The 7,340-nt window shown below is 34.6% G+C and overlaps 1 protein-coding gene and 1 pseudogene across 1 annotated transcript in view; one reads left to right on the top strand and one right to left on the bottom strand.

The window, feature by feature from the left end:
• LOC101495721 (uncharacterized) overlaps window positions 1-5,034 on the bottom strand; it is an 8,932-nt pseudogene extending 3,898 nt beyond the window's left edge.
• Window positions 5,035-5,429: 395 nt separating this feature from the next.
• The window catches only part of LOC101494667 (uncharacterized), an 8,879-nt gene continuing 6,968 nt past the window's right edge, over window positions 5,430-7,340 (top strand). The window contains exons 1-2 of the mRNA XM_073365044.1: window positions 5,430-5,775; window positions 6,185-6,268. The gene's annotated coding sequence lies outside the window, so the exon portion shown is untranslated. The remainder of the gene's footprint in view (window positions 5,776-6,184; window positions 6,269-7,340) is intronic.

Raw genomic sequence — 7,340 nt, forward strand, 5'->3', positions numbered from 1 at the left:
TGAACAAAGCCTAGAGTAAAATTTTGGAGGGTTTTGGAAGGTTAAGTTTACGTGTTGACATATTTTTAGGATTTTAAAAAATTGAAGAAATGACATGATAGATGATTATATAATATTTCAATCACCCTTTTAAACGATTTTAAGGAATTGGTAATTCGTAGAAATTTATGCTTTTTCTAGCTACCTCTGAAGATTGTGGAGTTTGAGTCATCAAAAGATCACCAATCAATAGCATCTATCGTTGCCTGCATGCTTAAACTTTGAACTGCAACAATAGCATAAAGGCCTTTATCTGAGCCAAATATTATAAACTGCTCATAGAATCAACTTATTCCATCTAAAAGCATAGTTTCCCCCCATCATTTTATAATCAACAATATCCTTGTTTTCTTAAAGCCACATTCATTGGTTCACCAAGCACATTGTTAACGCTTACATATATCTCACCCATTTTCAGTCCTTCCCATAGCGAAATTTGACCAACAAACACATAGACAAAAGGAGGAGAGACAACAATAAGAGCTTGAATATTATTGATAATAATTTTATGCTAACTTGATTACAAAAAGACTCAATACTAATCTCTATTTATCGAGATACATAGACTCAATCCTAAATCAAGAACAAATCATAATAATAATAAGATGCTCTAAGATATCTCTATGATAGGAAATAACTCAAAACACTCTAATATAATGTAAAAGATATTATAAGATATTTTCTAAAACTGAAAACAGATATGGGACCAGGAAGGAAAACCCTATTTGGACGAATGAAACAACGTTCTGGAAGGCGGACTGACACACCTGTGGTCGAGGTTGTAGGCAGGGGATGTGGGATGAATGCGGCGGCTCTTGGAGGCGCATGAGCGCAAATGGATCAACTTTGGCCTGAAAAATCTGGGTAGTGTAGATTGGGAGATTCCGCATACAATGGAAGTGGTTATGTCGGAAAACTTGCTGCAAAACTTTTCCAGCAGCAGCAGCGATGATTGTGGGCAGAAGTGAAGTTGTAGGATTTTAGTTAAAAGGAGGAGAAAAAATAATAAGAGCTTGAATGTTATTGATAATAGTTTTATACTAACTTGATTACAAAAGACTCAATACCTAATCTCTATTTATAGGAATACATAGACTCAATCATAAATCAGGAATAAATCATAATAATAATGAGATATTCTAAGATATCTCTATGATTATAAATTGTTCTTAGAAAATAACCGAAGTTACTGTAATATAATATATAAGATATTTTCTAATATTCTGACATTAACGTTTACTTATATCTCACCTGTTATCAGTCCTTCCCCTAGGACGAAGCAAACTATAATGAAGTACAAATCTATAATTTTGTTATATCAAAGAGACTTCAATTGGAAAAAGAAACTAGGACGAAGCAAAATAATGAAGATATTACCTTTTACTAGTGCATGTCGAAGGTGCGCTGGCCACTAGTGGAAGGGAAACAACAATTTATCCTGGTTCTTGGTTTTTTAAGGTACTCTCTTTTTGTTTGGATATAAAAAAGATTGCAATCAAAGTGAAAAGAATTGTGGTGATGCGGAAAAATCCCAATAGTGTCCCTCCTAACTCCTGAACAAAGCCTAGAGTAAAATTTTGGAGGGTTTTGGAAGGTTAAGTTTACGTGTTGACATATTTTTAGGATTTTAAAAAATTGAAGAAATGACATGATAGATGATTATATAATATTTCAATCACCCTTTTAAACGATTTTAGAAGTATGTTATAATTTCTTTAATTTAGAAATTGAAAAAATTAAGTCTTTCTATCCTTTTCCCTCCAAAACTCAATTCCCAAACATAGTCTTAGAATATCGTAGATGACTCTTGGTATTCATTCTCATTTTTCTTATATCTCCTGATTGGTTACCTTCTTTAATTAGGACCAAGAGTCTAGTAAAAGTATAAATGGAGATTAGTGATTTGTTTTTTGTAACACATCCAACTTACCATCTCACATCAAGTAAATATCAAATTCAGTGTTTGGTAATATATGTTCTCTCCTTTTCCTCCATTGGTAAAAAAAGGAGTAAAACTTAATAATTTCAGTGTTAAGTTTTGTTCCTTTACGGAATTCTATGAATTATATATCATCTTTTTTCTGCTTATCCTCCAATTCAATCTAATTCTTAAATTTCAACCAACATCATCCAAATAAAGATTGAAACAAAAAAAAAACACGCACAAAAGCCTTAAAAGAATGACATAATGCAGTACTATGTTTCTATTCAGAGGGATGGAAAAGGATGCTCTCTCTACCTTTATTGTAGGAAAGGTATGGTGCCTTTCTCACAAAATAAAGTGCAAAGAGAAAGTAAAACAATAGAAATTCCTAAAATGAGCTACAAAAAGTTATATTTTGTACAAGGCACTATGCCGTTACCACAAAAAGGTAGAGAATGAGAATCCTTTTCCCGAATGTTCAGAACCTCCATTTCAACAGCAAAAGCTTATAAATCATACATATCCTTAAAGAATTAATAAAAACAATGTCACACAAAAGAAAGGGACATCTAAAGTCCTGCTTGAGCAAAACATTTTTCCCACTTCACCTATGACAACATACTAACTAGTTGATGCCTGAAACTACCAACAGTATTACGCAAGACACAAAAATGAGAATGTCCACCCCAAGGTTTAGCTCAAGTCACGCCAAGTATATTTAGGGAATACCAATCCTTCTTTTAGACCCAACCAAGTCCATTTTTCCATTACTGTATCATACTTTTCCCTTTCCCGCACTAGCAATCTGGCATAGACCTACTTTGCAATTAGCAAATAATGATGAATGATCATAATCATGGTGGATATTATCTATTTGCACCAATACATTATAAAACCCACCTCCTTTCATATTCCAACATATCTCCCTCCACACCTTCCAAAATCCCCTCAACATTTTATCCCTAGGTGCTTTCACTATGCTCAAGAGGTACGACGTCTCTACTCTATTTTAAATACAAAATTTTCATATATATTAGATTATTCGATTCCTTCATAACTACATACTTTGATTGATGAACCAAGGCGCTGCTGGCCATTAAAAAGGGGATGGCAGCAAGAATATGGAGCAGTGAAATACACAAACAAAAGAGTTGGATGCAGAGGTATAAATACTGGATTGAAAAAGACAAGGTATTTCCTCATGCCTTCACTTTCTTCACTGTTCAGTGAAAATTTTGAAAGCAGCAGCTCCACGTCTTTACTTTCCCCCTGTTATATTTATTTACTAGCCAAACAAGAGACTCTCGTTCTCTCTTCTCTAGTTCTCCATTTCCTATTGTTCTCATAAAAAAATGTAAGTCTTCCAATTCCCATAATATATACTTACTAGATCTACGTATAGAAACTTCCTTAATTGAAAACAAAAACCATTCTGCAATAAAATTCAAAGAAAAAATTCATTTTTTCATAAAAGATTTCACCTCATATGACATATTTCGAACAGATGGTGCCCATTCAGCAGCAATTCTTCTCTTCATTTCCTCAGGGTGCGTTGTAGGGGTCAGCCTAAGATCAAAACCAGCTTCCGCTTCGGAAGGTTGCACATTCATCACAAACCCCTTCATAAACACCATTCAACAACATCAACATAAATCAACAACCATCTTCCGAAATAAAAAGTCAGGAATGATATTTGAGCAACAATTTGAGACACCTAAATTCAACAACTTTTAAATAGTTAACGCAATTCAATGAGTGGTTAATATACCAAGATTAGATAACTCATTAACCATCAACTATTTTATTAACCACAGTTTACAACAAAAAGAACTTTATTAAACACGAATTTCAATGTCATTAATCACAATTTCAAGTGTTCTCATTTCATGTAGATTTGAAGACCTGAAAATCAATTAACATTTAAATTTGTGGTTAATGAATTTCAGTAGATGGTTAGAGAGCTGTGACACCTAATATAATTACTAACCAAATTTAACACTTGATAACCACCTGTGAACTGCATTAACCATATAAAATGTTTTCAAATTTAGATATGCTAGATCCATATTCAAATAAACATTTCTGATATAAAATAAACAAGAAGCATTATACAAATGTAACACTCACATCTGAGGTGGGAATTCCAGCTTTGACATAAACAGGATTAACCGAAACAACCTCAGAATTAAGAGCCTTCCCAGCCTTAACAACCTCAAACTGACTCTCCCTAAACCGATTCACAATTTCAACGCTCTTCATCAAATTCTCCATAGCGCTATCATCATACATCCTCGAACCATGCCCAGGCTGTCCCTTAGCCTTAATCTTCAACCCCCACGGAATCCGATCCGAATAAAAAACCCTAAACTCATCCCCAGGGGAAGCCTGTCCTTCATCAAGTGCAAATCCAACATTAAGACCTTCAAATTCCTCCGACTCAACAAACTTCGCCGCGCCACCGAATCCACCGACCTCCTCATCAGGAACAAGAGAGATATGAACAGAGCGAATTGGAACAAATCCTCGGCTACGGAGATTGCGAATAGCTTCGAGGTACTGCATTGCGATACATTTATCATCCTGTGCACCGCGTGCGAAGATATCTCCGTGGGTTCAGACGGGACGGAGTCGAGATGAGAGTTGAGGAGGATAGAAGGGAAAGAAGAGTGGGACCCAGGCCATGTTAGAAGGAGTAGAGGCTTCCCTGGAGAGTATTCTAGAGTTTTGTGAAGGATTCCACCAATAGAATTTGCTTGGGAGATTAGGTATGAGACGGCGGAGGAGTAGTCTGGGGTTGGGTGTGCTGTGTTGATTCGGAGGTAGTTTTGGAAACGGGTGATGGGGTTGTCGTCGTTGTTTTGTTGATGGGATGTGGAGAGAAGAGTGAATGAAAGGAGGACAGTGAAGTATACGAGTGAGAGAGTATACTGTTGTGCTGATATCGCCATGGTTATTGTTGTTGGGAAAGGTGAGTCAACTCAAATTCTCCTTTCGTTAGTCACAGGCTCACACCGTGACAGCAGTGTCACCCATCTCAAATTTTATTTTATTGATTTGCTTTTTTTTTTTTCTTCTTTATTTTACCACCATCACTCACATAAATAGTTCATTTATTTTAAATCAAAGTTGGCATAAGTCAGATTCTTAACAGACTACCACAATTGGGTTCGCATAGTCCACAGAAGTCCACTTTAATAATACATTTACTTAAAATTTAATTTTACTATTATTACATTATTAGAAAACTGCATTTTAGCTGCCGATTTTAGCGTCGGTCACCGACTTCGACGCTAGGTAGCGTCGGCCAAGCCGACGCTAAGGTAATAAATGCTGATTTTTGATTTTGTTGACAATTAGCGTCGGTGGGGCCGAGGCTAGGTAAAATAAATCAGACGCTAGTTTATTCTTTTAATTTTTTATTTAAATATGTAGCGTCGGAGTGGCCGACGCTAGTTTATTTTCAAATTTTTTAATATTATTTGTAAAATAGATTGTGCCCTTAGATCGTAAATCGTAAAATCAGATTGTGCCTAAACCCTTCTTTTGTTTTGAACCCTTCTCCTATGTTTTGAACCCTTCTCTCACTGTTTCTCATCGTTGTCGTCCCCCTCTTGAACGATCAGAGTCATCATCGTCCTCCTCTCAGACTCGTCACCGTCCCCCTCTCAGATTCGTCACCGTCCCCCTCTCAGACTCGTCACCGTCCCCCTCTCGAACTCGTCGCTGTTCAGTGTCACCGTCATCGAACCCCTCTCGAACCGTCCCCTTCTCGAACCCGCGCTCTCATCTATGGTCGCTGTCTCACTCTCAAGGTAGCCGTCGTTCACGTTTTTTCCCAAGATTGGAATTTCTGGTTTGACGTTTTCTGTTATTTCAGATTTTTAGTTATTCTTTCTGATTTTTAGAAGTTCTGATTTTTAGAACCAAGATTAGAAGTTCTGCTTTCTGATTTTAGTGATGATGTGGATGAATGTGTGATTTTTAGAACCAAGATTAGAAGTTCTGCTTTCTGATTTTAGTGATGATGTGGATGAATGTGTGATTTTTAGAACCAAGATTAGAAGTTCTGCTTTCTGATTTTAGTGATGATGTGGATGAATGTGTGATTTTTAGAACCAAGATTAGAAGTTATGCTTTCTGTTTTTGATTGTTTGGCTTTGATGGTCTGATTAATGTGTGCTTTCTGTGTTTTGTGGCTTAATTAAATCTGTCTCAAAACAGAACTGCTGCCATCGTGTGGTAAAAACTCTTCGCCCTAGGAAGAAAAAACTATCTACTTGGCCTGCACATTTAGAAATTTTCCCTGTAAGTCATTTTCCTTGCTGCAATCATTGACTTGCTATGTGATTATTGTGTTAGAAGGTTGAACATATATGAAGTTGCATGTGGATCTGTGATCTGTCAATATTTCAGTATATTTCTAGTGCTGCAGTACCTGTTTAATATTATTTTTTCTCATTTTATCCTCATAAGTTGTAATAACACCCCTTTCTTGTAATTAAGAAGTTGAATTTCAATTTCAACCGATTATTTTTGGACCTTCGCATTTACATTGCAAGTTAAGAGACATGAATGATTTTATATTATATTTCTAACACTGCTATCTAGGATGGTGTTGAAACTTAGATGAATAATCAATTATAGATAGACTCCAAACAATTCTTTATATTATATTTCTTATAGACTTAACAATTCTTATATACTGTCATATATATATATATCAAATCAAGTTAGTTTTCATCATTAAACTTAATTTTATTTACGGCTAACTAACTGACTAATATTCAAGTTAGACTTATTCCTTGTAACTAGTATATATATATAATCATCCTTGTATTTTATTTTATTTTCACTCTATCATCATATTTAGATTTTTGTATTAAAAGCCAAATTTCACATGTTATTTGTATTAAAATTATTTTTGAGTTAAAAAAATGTATTAAAATTCTATTTAAAATTCTAACTATAAAATTGTTCAATATACTTAGAACTATAAATTTTTCAATATAGTTAGTTGCATTGTTATGCAATGCCATGATATAAATTGGAAATTATGTTACTGTTTGAATATTAATCTCTAACTAATTTTTCAAACTTATTTAGTGATTGACAAGTTAAGTTTTGGTCTTATAGTAAATGGATCGTACTTGGATGTACAATAGGGTACATAAAAATAGACGCGGATTGAAAGAGGAGTATGTTAGTGGTGTTAAAGATTTTGTGAAGAGGGCTTTTGTAACGCCCGAAATTTTTTAATCCAAAAATTACTTAAACATATTAGTTTTCTTTTAGAAATAACTATAATTTTTGTTTTTAGAAGTAGTTCATCATGTAATAATTTGAAGGTGCGTCAGAAAATGACTTGATATTTTTTTTT

The sequence above is a fragment of the Cicer arietinum genome, chromosome 2 (genome assembly GCF_000331145.2).
Source record: "Cicer arietinum cultivar CDC Frontier isolate Library 1 chromosome 2, Cicar.CDCFrontier_v2.0, whole genome shotgun sequence".
Lineage (NCBI taxonomy): Eukaryota > Viridiplantae > Streptophyta > Magnoliopsida > Fabales > Fabaceae > Cicer > Cicer arietinum.